This window comes from Balaenoptera ricei, chromosome 9, assembly GCF_028023285.1.
Source record: "Balaenoptera ricei isolate mBalRic1 chromosome 9, mBalRic1.hap2, whole genome shotgun sequence".
Taxonomy (NCBI): domain Eukaryota; kingdom Metazoa; phylum Chordata; class Mammalia; order Artiodactyla; family Balaenopteridae; genus Balaenoptera; species Balaenoptera ricei.
The window spans coordinates 99,413,100-99,429,841 of NC_082647.1; the positions used below are offsets into that span (position 1 = coordinate 99,413,100).

The 16,742-nt window shown below is 40.5% G+C and overlaps 1 protein-coding gene across 1 annotated transcript in view; it reads right to left on the minus strand.

Annotated features, from left to right (window-relative positions):
* Positions 1–16,742, minus strand: part of NRCAM (neuronal cell adhesion molecule) — a 310,432-nt gene that overhangs the window by 239,957 nt on the left and 53,733 nt on the right. The window contains exon 2 of the mRNA XM_059934189.1: positions 3,988–4,126. The gene's annotated coding sequence lies outside the window, so the exon portion shown is untranslated. The remainder of the gene's footprint in view (positions 1–3,987; positions 4,127–16,742) is intronic.

Sequence of the window (16,742 nt, forward strand, 5' to 3'; positions counted from 1 at the left end):
AACTTGCACTCATGTGACGTCATTCTAAGATACACCAACTCAGCATTTCCATGAATTCATTTTCTATACATGAAATTCACAGGGTCTTGCGATGTCTTTGACCCAAACTGAAATACCTTCTGCTTAAAAGTGTTGTCTTTAAAATACATGAGGAGTGCCTTTTTTAATGTATGAATGTTATCTTTTATTTAAAAAGGAGAAATAAAACTGGAAAAAAAATAGGATGTTTCAGAAAACTGGGTTGTGTGGCCAGTGTTTGCCGCGTTAGTGAATGTGCCTAACACACTGGTACTGAAAGTACCTACTTGGAAAACATTGACTTGATAATGAATTGAGATGATAGTCCTTTTTTAATTGGAATTTAAACAAGTGATTTTGATTCTCTTTCAGTCCTTCCTTTTAGCAGTGGAACCAGTACAGAGAAATAAAGGATGCCAAAAAACAAAATCCATGCTAAAAAAATTTTAGGTACAAAAATAAAAAAATAATAAAACCTTAACCAGAGCCTAAAGCAGTAAAGCAAAATCTGTTGAACACAGAGTGATTAACCAAAGCATATGCCATCAGTGTGAACTGATTTACTTAATTCAATTTCCTATTTTAAGACACATAGATAATGTCACGGTTCAATAAAGATTTGGAATAAGAGGGAAAAAAATGAAGTGGAAATGACAGAATGAGTTTCAAGAGACCAGGACGCCGGCTCCAGCTGTCAACACTGAGCAAGTTACTTAATTTTGCTTCAGATTAATTCTCTTGTGTATAAAAATGGAAGTGACATTAACTGATCTTGAAAGTTTCTGGAAGGATGGTAGAGAAGTGAACTAGAAAGAGGCAAAAAGGGGCATTTTGTAATTTTCCATCAGGCCTTAAGGAGAAAAAAAAAATCAGTAAATTAATTAAGGCCACGGTAATCAAATAAAATTCACTCAAAACAGTACTATTGTAAGTATTATTTGAATTTAAAATTTTTACCCATGACATTCCCTCAAAGAAGGCTCTGAGTATTGTATTTCAAAAGTCTAACTCAGTTAGACTTGACCTGAAACAGTGCAGCCTCTGTTACAACAGTCTTCCTTAATGACATTCTGGGTTGATGCCGGGAAGACCCAAAGGCTGGGACCCTGGCACCACCCCCCTGAAGAATGCAAGAAAGTTCCTGCTCAGTCTCCCAGAAGCAATGCTCAGATCCTGGGCAGAGCAATGAACGTGAGGAATTGACAAGAAACCTCGATTGATACAGAAAACGAACTAAACTGTGGAAAGCAAAGCACTTTTCTTAAATAATTTCTATAACCACTGTGAATTAAAATGGAGAATGGCACTCGTTTGTAACTCTCCTACATTTTAGGGTTTACAAGGTTTTTCAAATACTGGTTGAAATTTCCTTTCATCAAACTCAAAAGGTCACAACATTTGGCATGAGGAAAAATCCGAATTTATCATGCCAAGAAAATAAGGCCAACAAGTACAGATACAAATGAAATGATAGGTAATGGCAAAATAAAATGAAAATTGAGAATGTGGCGAGTTGTTGTGTGTATGTGTGGGTGTGTGTGTGTGTGCGTGTGTGTGTGTGTGCGTGTGTGTGTGTGTGCGTGTGTGTGTGCATGCGTGTGTGTGTTTTTGGCCATGCCACGCAACCTGTGGGATTCTTAGTTCCCTGACCGCAGATCGACCCCATGTCTCCTGCAGTAGAAGCACGGAGTCTTCACCACTGGACCACCAGGGAATTCCCGTGAGTTGTGTTTTAAGTGTCAGAATGAATAATAGTGAGGGCTTAAGTACAAAATCAAATTCATATTTTTAAAAAGATTTTAAACTATTGTCTGTAACTCCCAAATCAATGTTGTTAGCCCTGAACCCTCCCCTAACCACCATACTTAAACTTCCAACTGCCTGGTGGATATTTCAACCTATCTTTGAAATATATATGTCCCAAATATACCTCAAAGTCCTCTCCTCTCCAACAGTAAGTCCGCTTCCCTCCTAATCCCCTTGATGACCCAAGTCACCCAAGTCAGAAACCTGACAATCCCAAGTCCTAACTTGTTCTTGCTTCCAATGCCCAAACTATCACCAAATCCAGAATATTCTAGCTCTTTCAAACTTCACTCTCTCTATTCCTCACTGCTTCTACTCTAATTCTAGCCCTTCCATCTCTTCCCCAGATCATTACAAAACGAATCTTCCTTCCTTCAATCTTGCTCACCTGCAACTCTTTTTCTATACTTTCTCCAGGGTAACACACCTAAAACGCCAATGACCACCAGCTTAAAACCCCTCAGAGGAAAAGGGAACCCTCTTACACTGTTGGTGGGAATGTAAATTGGTGCAGCCACTATGTAAAACAGTATGGTGTTCCTTAAAAAACTAAAAATACAATTACCATATGATCCAGCAATCCCACTCCTCACATATATCCAGAGAAAACCATACTTCAAAAGATACATGCACCCCAATGTTCATTGCAGCACTATTTACAATAGCCAGGACATGGAAACAACCAAAATGTCCATCGACAGATGAATGAATAAAGAAGATGTGGTACATATATACAAGGGAATGCTACTCAGCCATATAAAAGAATGAAATAATGCCATTTGCAGCAACATGGATGGACCTAGAGGTTATCATACTAAGTGAACTCAGACAAAGAAAGACAAATATCATACGATATCTCTTATTTGTGGAATCTAAAAAAAGATACAAATGAATTTATTTACAAAACAGAAACAAACTCACGCACATAGAAAACAATCTCATGGTTACCAAAGGGGAAAGGTGGGTGGGGAGGGATAAATCAGGAGTTTGGGAATTATCAGATACACACTACTATATATAAAACAGGTAAACAACAAGGTCCTAGTGTATAGCACAGGGAACTATATTCAATATCCTATAATAAACTATAATGGAAAAGAATCTGAAAAAGAATATATCACTTTGCTGATATATATCACCAGAAACTAATACAACATTGTAAATCAACCATACCTCGATTTTTAAAAAACCCCTCAGTGCTTACACTTACACACACACACACACCCCCACCACCCATACCTGTGGTTCAACAATGCTGAAAATGTATTACTTCCACATGTGGGTTTCACACACCTATCCCGCCGCTCCTGCCTGCAACGCCCTCCTCGACCCCATCCTGCTCTTTACCAGGCTAACTCCTATTCATCTTTCAAGGGCCATTTCAGGGGTCACCTTCTCTAGGAAGCCTGCTTTTACACACACAGTCTTCCAGCCCCAGGCGGCATTTGATGCCTTTTCCATTTCCATTCCTTACTGTACTCTCGATATATTTATATCATATTGGAGTTGGTCATATTTATTTATGCATTTATCTCTGCAATTTACAGATATTCTTTGAAGGGTAGGACTTATCACCTTTGCTTTTTGAGATCCTAGCAAAGTTTACTGAATCGAAATAAAAATGAACCAAACTATAGAGGAAAACAGATTGGAGCATATGTGGGTATTTTGGAGGATTATAAATGTTCGGAAATAGTAATTGTTTTTCTTACTTATGCAAATAATACATCATGGTTTACAAAGTGCTTTCACATAAGTTATATTGTTTGATGCTTAAAACAATCCTAGAAGGCAGGGTAAGGCAGAAATGAAGGCTGAGGGAGACCCTAAATGCATAAGAAATTTCTCTGGGAAAAGAAACATTACTAATTTTTTTAAGGGGTGTGTGTGTGTGTGTGTGTGTGTGTTCAAGTAGGTCTTCATAGATCTTCATTTCACAGCTCCAAACTTTAAATAAATTCCTGTTCGGTCAAAATAGCCAATTGATTTCCTTCATCACTACTAAAAAAAAAAAATCTCCTGAAAAAGAAAAACTCTCAATTCTTTACCAAGAATTATCAATAACCTATTCCCTTATTCACTCTTTTCCAAGAAGCAGATCTCGGAAGACAGAACAGTTCATTTAGACTTCTAAAGACAAAGAGAAAACTGTTCCACTCTTACCTTCAGACGATCCACTGGGCCAGGAATCTCCTGAAAGTTTCCCTGATTTTGGAAGCTGTCCTTTTCCCAGGATGCCAATTCCTGACAGCAGCTTTGGCCAAAGTCTTCAGCACACAGGTGTGGAATATCACAAAGATTTCTGAAAAGGAAAAAAACAGAACAGTGTAAACTGTTTTGGGTTAGCTAATTCTATTAAGCCGAGATTTCGTTCAACTATCCTACTAAAACTGACAAGGGGAACTTAATACGTATTAAATTCCATGATGAATTTTAACCAAACCTTACTGTAGTTACAGACATCAATGTCTAACAAACTTTAGGCAATTTCATTGCAACAGGTAATGAAAAAAGGTAACACAATTCCAGTTACATTTTGGTATAGGATAGTAGTCTGAGTGACCCCTAAGTAGCAGGAAACAACTGAGCACACAAATCAAAGAGGGAAAAAAGGCACTTGATCTTATTTTACTCGAATACTTCATGGGAATACCCGGTGCTTTACAATCACAGCAACAAACAGACCGCAGCTGGGAAGAATCTAATACAGATTGAAAAGAACAACAATGAAGAACGAAGTAATTGACGAAGGTTGACGATCTCAGTGAGGAACGCAGCTATGCAATTACATTTCAGAGGTGGCTTTAAAGGTGGTGAGAAAAGAAAGCATCTGAGAATGAAGGTTTCAGACACACCATCGTAAGAAAACAAGGAAAAGGTTAAGGTAGAACAGCACAGAATGAAACTTTAATTAAACGGAAGCCAACTAATAGAAGTGTTTGAATAGTGTGTTTATTTAATACCTCACTTTTATGAGAAAGAGTGGGAAAAAAATCAGAAAAAAATTGTTCAGAAAACCTCTTTTAAACCAGAACTTGGGGGCGGTATACAGGGAGAAACGAGGAAAGCAGGAAGTCTAGACCTGCATTTCCCATTCATAGTCTGACCTCGGGCTTGCTAAGTGCTTCTCAACCTTGTGGGCACCTTTGCACCACCAGGAGAGCTTTTTAAAAAATATCAGTGACTCAGCCCCATGCAGCCAAAGAAATCCCTGACCAATTACATCAGAAGATCAGGTAAGATGGAACCCAAGCACAGGCATTTTTTTCAAAGGAGAGAAAGTCAGAGACATTCTTTGATGACTCATCCAAAGCTAAGAGTTCTGTCTTCTCTACACAATTTGAACCTGATCACTCAATTTGTTTTTAAAACAAATACGGTTTAAATTAATAGTATCCAAAATTTTCAAACCCTATAAAATTAAATAGTTCCCCCTTTCGAATTATAGTTTTCTCCAGATATATGCCCAGGACTGGGATTGCTGGATCATATGGTAACTCTATTTTTAGTTTTTTGAGGAATCTCCATACTGTTTTCCATAGGGCTCCCTTTTCTCCATACCCTCTCCAGCATTTATTTGCAGACTGTTTAATGATGGCCATGCTGACCAGTGTGAGGTGATACCTCAGTGCAGTTTTCACTTGCATTTCTCTAATAATTAGCAACGTTGAGCACTTTTTCATGTGCCTGTTAATAGCTAAGACATGGAAGCAACCTAAGTGTCCACTGATAGATCAATGGATAAAGAAGATGTGGTACAGAGAGACAGATACATAGGTAGGTAGGTAGACACACAATGGAATATTGCTCAGCCATAAAAAAATGAAATAATGCTATTTGCAGCAACATGGATGGACCTAGAGATTATGATACTAAGTGAACTAAGCCAAAGACAAATATCATATATCACTTATATGTGGAATCTAAAAAAGGGTACAAATGAACTTACCTACAAAACAGAAAGAGGTACAGATGTAGAAAACAAACTTATGGTTACCAGGGGGTAAGGGCGGGGAGGATAAATTGGGAGATTGGAATGGACATATACGTACTACTATATATAAAATAGATAAGTAATAAAGACCTACTGTATAGCACAGGGAACTCTACTCAATACTCTGTAATGACCTATATGGGAAAAGAATCGAAAAAAGAGTGGATATATTTATGTGTATAACTGATTCACTTTGCTGTACACTTGAAACTAACATGACACTGTAAATCAACTATACTCCAATAAAAATTTTTTTTTAAAAGATAAATACATAGGGCTTCCCTGGTGGCACAGTGGTTGAGAATCTGCCTGCCAATGCAGGGGACGCGGGTTCGAGCCCTGGTCTGGGAGGATCCCACATGCCACGGAGCGACTAGGCCCGTGAGCCACAATTACTGAGCCTGCGCGTCTGGAGCCTGTGCTCCGCAACAAGAGAGGCCGCGATAGTGAAAGGCCCGCGCACTGCGATGAAGAGTGGCCCCCGCTCGCCGCAACTAGAGAAAGCCCTCGCACAGAAATGAAGACCCAGCACAGCCATAAATAAATAAATAAATAAATAAATTTTTTAAAAAAAGATAAATACATAAATAAGTGAATAGTTCCCCAATTTTCGAGAGGAGGGAACTAGGGTTCTGAGAGATACACTGACTTATGCGAGGTCCAAGTGAAGCAGCAACACCAGGATGGGATCAAGTCTCCCAGGGAGGATAAAGGCAGACCCTGAGCTGGGGCCGGACCCTATTTCGGGCTGGGCTGGGTAGGACGGGACCACACGGAGCCACACTGTTGATGAGGGCCTGATGCCACTGACTTTCCAGGCACAGGAGAGCATAACCTCGGGGTTCCCACCCCTTACGGAGTGATGAAGATAAAAATAATCCTAGGAGCTAAATTATCGAGCACTTTGTACGAGCCCGACACGGTGCTAAGTGCTTTACTCCTCACAAGAACTCTCTGACCTAAGTACGATTATTATCCCCAATTTATAAATGAGGAAACTGAAGCTGAGAGCGCTTTGTCTTCTCTCCAAAATGGTGGAACTGGAATTGTAACAAAGCTGTTCTCTCCCCCAACCATGTATTGCCTCGAGGGAATGCAGTAAACAGGCAGCTGGAAGCAAGGCTACTGTGCCCTGTATCTGCCCTATCTTCTCTTTGTCACAAGGCATTCTCACACTGGAAAATGGAAACAGAAGCACCCTGGAGTCTTCCCAGTGCTTTCAGATTTTCTCCAATTAAATAATTAGTTTCTGTTGTTTGGGAAAGGATGAACATTGTATGGAATGATTTTTCTTCTCCCTACACATACACACACACACACACACACACTCTCCGTCTCTCTCTCTCTCTGTCTCTCTCTCTGTTCCAAATTAGTAGAAGCTGAATGGTGAGATTTAATGCCACTATTTTGGAGACTTCAGCTCAGACAACTGTCAGAAGCGTCACCACTGAAATCTGTCCTAAATGATTCAGTCCATCACGACATGTGAATTTAAAAGCTTAACTGAAATCTCTGGAACGTCATTTACAATTCCTTAGGAAAAAAAATGTATGAAACATTCTTATACTCATATCTTATACTAAGATCTTCAAAATCTTAGAGAATTATCTTTGTTGCAGTTTGCTGGCCCAGTACATTTACATTATGTAAATGATTTCCTTTCTTTAAACAGCGCCGTTATTGGCTATAATAAAATCTAATTTATGAATATTCCACATATGAAACATGTTTTATTTAAGAGGCTAATGCAAAAGCATCACTGCTTCTGACACCTTAGGCAGATCCTAATTACACTGTGGCAAAATCATCTTCATAGCTCAGTTACAAAATAACGTGAAAAGTTGGTTTTCACTATACACTTCTGGGAAGAAACAAAAGAGTGACAATAAAAATGAAAACACAATTTTGAGAACTGGAAGGGGCCTGGAAGGTGTATCCAACCATCTATCTGCCTACGGCCTATTCCATTTTCAGGGAACTCGGTATGGAGTCGAATCTCTCTTCCTCTGCAGCTTTCACTCCTCAGTCCCAGTTCTGGCCCTTGGAGACAGATCCAGATTCACGTCCTAGTGTAAACTTCCCCAACCTCAGCCCACTGTTCAGGAAAGCAGGAATCACCTGCTGTTTTAGCAGAGGTGGCCACTGATAGGACCCGGGGTAAGGACCTGACTCAAGGGCATCCACAGAGGCTGGTGGATGACCGATGAGGTCGCTTCGCACCAAGGTCTCTGCCCTAGAAAAGAGATGATAATCAAATTAACTCTCTCTGGGATCTGGAGTGGATATTGGGAGTCAGAAGAGAACCTATTGAATATGCACAGGTAAGCAGAAAGGCCAGCAGAGAGACGACAAGAGATAAGACTCATTCCCTGAAGCAGCCTCCAACCCTGATAACTTCCCACTTCCCATATCCAGACAGATATCAGTCCCTCCTCCTAAAGGTGCCCTGTTCTCTGCAGCCCCAGATGCCCAATACTTAGGGACTAATACTGGGGCACCTCATTTACCAGCCATTCTTATAGCTGCATATCAGGTTGACAGTATCTCCATTATCTTTTTGTAGGTATTTTTGTTAGAACCAACAGAAGCCTTTACTTGCACCCCATTCATATTTCACCTTTTCTTCTTACACTGGAGGTTTTTTTGTTTGTTTGTTTGTTTTTACGTTTTTGGCCATGCCACGCGGGATGTGGGAACTTAGCTCACCAACCAGGGATTGAACCCGCACCCCCTGCATTGGGAGCACAGAGTCTTAACCACTGGATCACCAGGGAAGTCCCCTATGTCACCTTTTTAGAATGGAGTTCATCATTACAGCTTGCCAAAAACATCTGACATCTCAATTCTGCCCTTCCAAAATATGTTACGGCTTTCACCTCCGTGTCATCCACAGATTAGACCAGCGTGCCATTTAGAATGATGTTCATGCTATGACACAATATGGAATTGGACACTATTTCACAGAGCCCACGGTGGTATAAAAAATAGTGAAAACCAAACTGTTAATAAATTAAAATGAATTTATTTTAGTCTCCAGGTCACTCTTTAAAAATTAATAATTACCAATTCTCCAAATTGACTGCAAATCATCCTGAAGATATAAATAGTTACATAAACTGACATGACCAAGCAGTTCATTTCGCTGGATAAAGGTTTTAACATGTACTTGGTAGAGACTGCAAAACCCAGAAGAATTAGGCTTTAGCATCATTGGGGAAAATCAGGCCATAGTTGAGATAATTGGCAACATGAACTTTGTGGTTATAGAGTAATTACCTGTGCAGCAGACCAAGAAGTTATATTTGAGAAACATACTGTGAAAACAGAGCCAAGCTCGCCTCATCCTTCCCTGCGGCAATCATGAAAATCAGCAGAAGCTGTCATTTTAGGTATCTGGTATACCCCTGTCAAAGTGGAATTGTTCTCCAAAGATCTCAACTGCTTTGTCTAACTTTGCTTTCAGTAAGTCACATGGGACTTCTCTTTACAGTAAAAAAAAATCCCACACACATATGGGCACCTAATTTACGACAAAGGAGGCAAGAACATACAATGGAGAAAAGACAGCCTCTTCAATAAGTGGTGCTGGGAAAACTGGACAGCAACATGTAAAAGAATGAAATTAGAACAACTCCCTAGCACCATACACAAAAATAAACTCCAAATGGATTAAAGACCTAAATGCAAGACCAGACACTATAAAACTCTTAGAGGAAAACATAGGCAGAACACTCTATGACATAAACCACAGAAAGATCTTTTTTGATCCACCTTCTAGAGTAATGGAAATAAAAACAAAAATAAACAAATGGGACTTAATTAAACTTAAAAGCTTTTGCACAGCAAAGGAAACCTTAAACAAGACAAAAAGACAACCCTCAGAATGGGAGAAGATATTTTCAAATGAAACAACAGACAAAGGATTAATCTCTAAAATAAACAAACAGCTCATGGAGCTCAATACCAAAAAAAACAAGCAATCCAGTTAAAGAATGGGTGGAAGACCTAAATAGACATTTCACCAAAGAAGACATACAGATGGCTAAGAGGCACATGAAAAGATGCTCAACATCACTAATTATTAGAGAAACACAAATCAAAAGTACAATGAAGTATCACCTCACACCAGTCAGAATGGCCATTATCAAAAAATCTAGAAACAATAAGTGCTGGAAAGGGTGTAGTGAAAAGGGAACCCTCCTGCACTGTTGGTGGGAATGTAAATTGATACAACCACTATGGAGAACAGTATGGAGGTTCTTTAAAAAACTAAAAATAGAACTACCATATGACCCAGCAATTCCACTACTGGGCATATACCTTGAGAAAACCATAATTCAAAAAGAGACATGTACCACAATGTTCACTGTAGCACTATTTACAATAGCCAGGACATGGAAGCAACCTAAGGGCCCATCGACAGATGAATGGATAAAGAAGATGTGGCACATATATACAGTGGAATATTACTCAGCCATAAAAAGGAACGAAACTGAGTTATTTGTGGTGAGGTGGATGGACCTAGAGTCTGTCATACAGAGTGAAGTAAGTCAGAAAGAGAAAAACAAATACCGTATGCTAACACATATATATGGAATCTAAAAAAAGAAAAAAATGGTACTGATGAACCCAGTTGCAGGGCAGGAATAAAGATGCAGACATAGAGAATGGACTTGAGGACACGGGGTGGGAGGGGGAAGCTGGGGCGAAGTGAGAGTAGCATCGACATATATACACTACCGAATGTAAAATAGTTGGCTGGTGGGAAGCAGCCGCATAGCACAGGGAGATCAGCTCGGCGCTTTGCGATGACCTAGAAGGGTGGGATAGGGAGGGTGTGAGGGAGGCTCAAGAGGGAGGAGATATGGGGATATATGTATGCATATGGCTGATTCACTTTGTTGTACAACAGAAACTAACACAGTATTATGAAGCAATTATACTCCAACAAAGAGATCTATTAAAAAAAAAAAATCTCACACTAAAGGGCTTTTAAAGTTCTTGTGTCGGCTTTCCTTAGTTTTTTCTGTCTCCACCATGACTGTCAGGCCGTCAAGCTGTAGTTTCTCACGGTGGTCAGCATGCCTGCCTACAGCAATCAAACCCACCCTCATGGCTCCAATTGGATACTTCTGGTCCTCCCAGGGCTGACTCTGCACAAAGGAACACTAGAAAGTTTCACGGGGAGGGCCTGATGGACCGGTCTTAAAGAAAGCATGAGTGTATGTGTACATTTCATGTCATTTCCGTTGACCATGCAGAGGCCCTCTTGGTGTGCTTCTTTTTTTCTCAGATGTGTTGAATTGTTAAACTGTTCATTTGACAATGACTGTCAAGGTCCACCAGGGGCGGGTACAGCCCTGGGAGCCACAAGAAACACAAAGGTGACTTCAGACTAGACAGCTTCTGCTCAAGGACAGAGATGAGAGATCATAATACCACCTTGGGTTGTATGGCACTTTGTGGTTTATTTTTCACAGAAGTAATCTCGCTTAATACAGAAAAATAAGTATTCTTCCTGACATTTTACAGATAAAAATAAGCTAAGAGCATGTGACTTCTCAGTGATTCATCCCAGCCAGTAAGTGGCAAAGCCAGGACTCCAGAAGCAGGCTGTGTGATTCTGAGTCGCGTTACTTCCACCAACTCACAGGTGCAATCATGGCTTACGTGGATAAAATGACTACATAAGCAACATATATTGCATGCTTATTCCACACTGGGTAAGTCTGTAACTGGCTGGCAGATATTTGATCTTCATAATAACTTTACGAGGTGGGCAATCTTATTCTCCCCAGAGGAGAAAACTAAGGCACAGAAAGTGGAGTAATGGCCCAAGTTTGTATGGCCAGTCGGTGGCAGAAAGTGATAAACACCAGAACAGTGCCACCCAGAAGAAGTGTGGAGAAAGTCACTGGATCTGTTGCTAGGAAGAACGCTAAGAAAGTTTTGGAACGTTTTCTAGCATTTCCAGAACAGTGAGACTTTTCTTCTCTTGTAAATCTTGTGAGCAGACACTGGCATCAGAGATGAGAAAAAGATGGCAAATCCAAGAAAAGAAGGAAGTGTGATGCTTCCCCCTCCCTCCACCATGGCTATGGATGTGCGAGGGATCTGCCGGCACAGAGAGCTTCTAGCATATGAATACCATCTGCTTCTTGAATACTTGCTATGTATATTTTCTGTTATTTCAGATTCTTTGGACAGATCACACTGCTTGAGCAAAGCAGGAAGAAGAGACCCTCGGCATTCGTGACCTTATGTTTGAGGTTGGTGATTTTACAGTGACTGCCTGGGAGGCTCGTGATCTGGCAGTTTGCTGGGACACCAGTTTGCATCACACAAAGTTGCCAGTGGCTCTGCACTCACACCTCTGTGGGGTTTCTGGATTCTGAACCACTGTGCTCAGGTAGGAAAGGAGGGAGCCAGTAAGAAAGAAGTGCTTCAGCCTTCTTTTGACATGTGAGTGACTATCACGGGCCAGATGTGGGCTAAGGGCCTCCCAGACAATACTTCTCTTAATCCTATAAATAATCCCATAAGGTGGACGTTGTCATAGCAACTTTCTACATGGGCATATTGAGGCCCAGAGAAGACCAGTAATGCACCCCAAAGTCAGAGAGTTTGTCCATGTCAGAGATGGGATTGCACCCAGACTGTGTGACTCTGTGCAGTGGCATGCCTCTTCTATTTCTGCTGAAGTTATTAAACAAGCAAACAAATAAACAAAAGCTTTGTGAGGAGGGGAAGACACTAGGTGAGAGAGAAAACTAGTTAATGTTGGAGAGGTAGTTCACTTTAGATGTGAGATTTTTGCAAAAAAGAAACCACAGGGCACTTGGGGGAAATTCTTCCACGGAAAAAGCCAGGAGCCTCTACAAACATTTCTATACTGTTGAATTTATTTATTTTTTAAAATTTATTTATTTTTGACTGCGTTGGGTCTTCGTTGCTGCACACGGGCTTTCTCTAGTTGCGGTGAGCGGGGGCTACTCTTCATTGCGGTGCACGGGCTTCTCATTGCGGTGGCTTCTCTTGTTGTGGAGCACAGGCTCTAGGCGCACGGGCTTCAGTAGTTGTGGCACGTGGGCTCAGTAGTTGTGGCTCACGGGCTCTAAGCGCAGGCTCAGTAGTTCTGGCGCACGGGCTTAGTTGCTCTGCGGCATGTGGGATCTTCCCGGACCAGGGCTCGAACCCGTGTCCCCTACATTGGCAGGCGGATTCTTAACCATTGCACCACCAGGGAAGTCCCTTGAATTTATTTTTTTAAATTTATTTTATTGAAGTATAGTTGATTTACAGTGTTGTGTTAGTTTTTGGTGTACAGCAAAGTAATTCAGTTATACCTGTACATATATGTTCTTTTGCATTATGGTTTATCACAGGATATTGAATATAGTTCCCTGTGCTATACAGTAGGACCTTTTTGTCTATCCATTCTGTATATAATAGTTTGCATCTGCTAACACCAAACTCCCACTCCGTCCCTCCCCCACCTCCCCTCCCCCTTGGCAACCACAAGTCTGTTCTCTATGTCTGTGAATCTGTTTCTGTTTCATAGACAAGTTCATTTGCATCATATTTTAGATTCCACATATAAATGATATACTATGATATTTGTCTTTCTCCTTCTGACTTACTTCACTTAGTATGATCATCTCTAGGTTCATCCATGTTGCTGCAAATGGCATTATTTCATTCTTTTTTATGGCTGAGTGATAGTCCATTGTATGTATGTACCACATCTTCTTTATCCATTTACCTGTCGATGGACATTTAGGTCACTTCCATGTCTTAGATATTGTAAATACCGCAGCTATGAACACAGGGGTGCATGTATCTTTTTGAATTATAGTTTTGTCCAGTTTTGCCCAGGAGTGGGATTGCTGGATCATATGGCAACTCTGCTTTTACTTTTTTTTTTTTTTTTTTTGCTTTTACTTTTTCGAGGAACCTCCAAACTGTTTTCCACAGTGGCTGCACCAATTTACATTCTCACCAACAATGTAGGAAGGTTCCCTTTTCTCCACACCCTCTCCAGCATTTACTGTTTGTGAACATTTTAATGATGGCTATTCTGACCGGTGTGAGGTGGTACATCGTTGTAGTTTTGATTTGCATTTCTCTAATAATTAGTAATGTTGAGCATCTTTTCATGTGCCTATTGGCCATCTGTATGTCTTTTTTGGAGAAATGCCTATTTAGGTCTTCTGCCCATTTTTTGACTGAGTTGTTTGGTTTTTTGTTATTGAGTTGTATGAGCTGTTTGTCTATACTTTTTAAAAAAAATTTATTGAAGTATACTCTTGAATTTAGAGATGCCCAGAAGTCTCAGAAATCAGTCCCCATAGGGCCTGCTGTGTTCCTAGGAATTCAGAGGTACAGGGAGGACCATGTCAAAGGCAGGAAAATACCTGGTGCAGTGCTGGGGATGCGTGTGGCTGGCAGGAATACTGTGAAGGGCAGGTCAAGTGCCTGGGGCGTCCAGAGGAAGGAAAAGGTTCTCCCCGCTGGGATCAGGCAGTAAATACTGACAACCTCATTGAGAAGCTGGCAGTGAAAGAGAGGGAGAAACGGAATGGTACCTCTAGGGAGCAGCAGAGATGAGAAGTGGTTTTTGGCCAGAGGAGATTTGAGGTCATTTATAGGCTGAGGAGAAATGTAATAAGGAGAAACAGAGAGAAAATGAAGCTGCAAGTGGCAAAAGCAGTGGACAGAGCCAAGGCCAAGAGCAGCGGGCAGGGACACGCACTTGGAGGCAGGGACTTGCTATCACACTGCAGCCACTTTACCTCGATCTAAGGGGTGTGTGCACTCATTTCATGTCTCCTCCCTTGTTGGAGAGAACACTCCTCAGGCTGAAGCACCTCGGGAAATGAATTTTCTAGAACCAAGGCAACAAGCCCATATGCAAAAACCTGCTAATTTGCATACTGCCCCGCCCTCTTGCTAAACAATAGTTGGAGTGAGTGGAAACGAAAGGAAATGCCCACATGCCTCAACAGTAATACACATGCTTTGCAACCTTGAACTTGAATTTAATAGAACAAATCAAACAAATCCGCCTGGGTGACTCTGAGACGCAACTGAACTCCTTCCAACTTGACCAGGGCTTTATTTATTTTGCTTAACGCCAGTCATTTATGCAAATCGCTTAACAAACATGGAGTGAGTGCCCGCCTACGTGACCACTTCCAAGCTGGAACGCTAATGGTGTTTATTTTTGCCCCTCATTTTGACTACATTGTTTTAGACAGGGTTTTATTTTATTTGGGGAGAACTTCTGCAGGTGATTTTAATAACATGTTTTTCCTGATTAAAAACGCCTTCTCATTTTCCAATATATGAAAAGTAAAGTTTTAAAAAATTAAAACCAAATGTTATCTTCCACCCCAGAAATAAAAAAGTGTCACTGTTTTGGTGTATGTCTTCCAAGTGTTTTATTTTTCCTGAATGCATGTGTGTGTGCATACACATTTTTCAAATTAGAAGTGGAATCATACAGGACGCACTGACTTAGTAACCTGCTGTTCTAACTTAATAATACAAAATGAACATATTCTACAAAATCATTTAATGTCTGCATGATATTCTAGCATATAAAGAAATCATTTTCATTTAACCGATTTCCAAATATTGGCCATTAATGCTCTTCCATTTGGTTGAGTTCTTTATATCATTTTCTAAAGAGATACTATTTTACCAGCACTGGCTGAAAAACAATCAGTAAAACTCTTACCGTTGACACGTGGAGCATTATTAAAAGTTCCATTTCCTTCATCAGGATTTGTGACCAACTGAACTGAGAGGGTTTCGGGTTGGGTGCCGGCTCAGAGAAACAGCAGCCCACGTTCCCACCCGGCTCCCACCGTCCCCATCACAGCCCTGCTCTGGCCAGATTTTCCATACATCTGCAGTTTGGCAGTGGGTGGTCTGCTCAATTACATATGATCAGAGGCACTGGCTGACTCTTAGATTATTGTTAAAAGCTTGACTTTTCCAATGAACATATCAGAGCAGGAAAGGTGGACACATCGGTCCCCCATCCCTGACTATGTGTGGAGACAGTCCTTCGTCGGATGGAAAGAAATTTTAGGGGAAACACTGTTAATCTGACATAAAAATGATAATGTTTCTTCTTGTCTTAACATGGTCAGATTAGGCCTCAAAAAGAGACATATTATGTCTCAGAAGAAACAAAGGGCTAGGTTGTGAAATTATAAATAACTATTTTCATTGGTGTCACTATTATTAAATATCAGATGAGAACAGCTGTAACAGCTCACGATTCTGGGTCTCCTCTGTACTAGTTCTCCACGCCCCTGGCACTTAGGAATCCACAGATGATGTGTTCACTACCTTGACTGTGGCTATGGTTTCACAGGTGCACACACATGTTAAAACTGATCAGATTGTTCATTGTAAATATGTGCAGTTTGTTGCATGTGAATTGGACCTCAATAAAGCTGTTAAAAAATTAAGACTCCAGGTGCCCCAAACTCACACCTGAGATGCTGATTTAACTGGTCTTGAGCAGTTCTCCTAATGTGAAGCCAAAAAATCATTGATCTAATATAAAACGAATCTTCCCAGAGCTAATAAGATACTAAATTGATATAATTGACATGAAATGGCAAGAGAATATTTTTGAAGAAGTGATTCTATCATCTTCAAGTACAAGACTATATATCTGCTTTTTTCAAAGTGCTACCCAGCTAAGAAATTTAGTCTTGCTTTAGGACTTTGTAATAATTAATTAATCAAATTTTAAAGAGCCTACTGCGTACTAGGGACTATTCTAGGCAGATCACAGATCATGTACAACCGATATTGTTAAGAGGCCAACATTCTCTTAGGTGGATTTAAACTAGATTAAATCCACAAACTAGTTGAAACATTGATTTATCTAGGAAAAACTAAATAC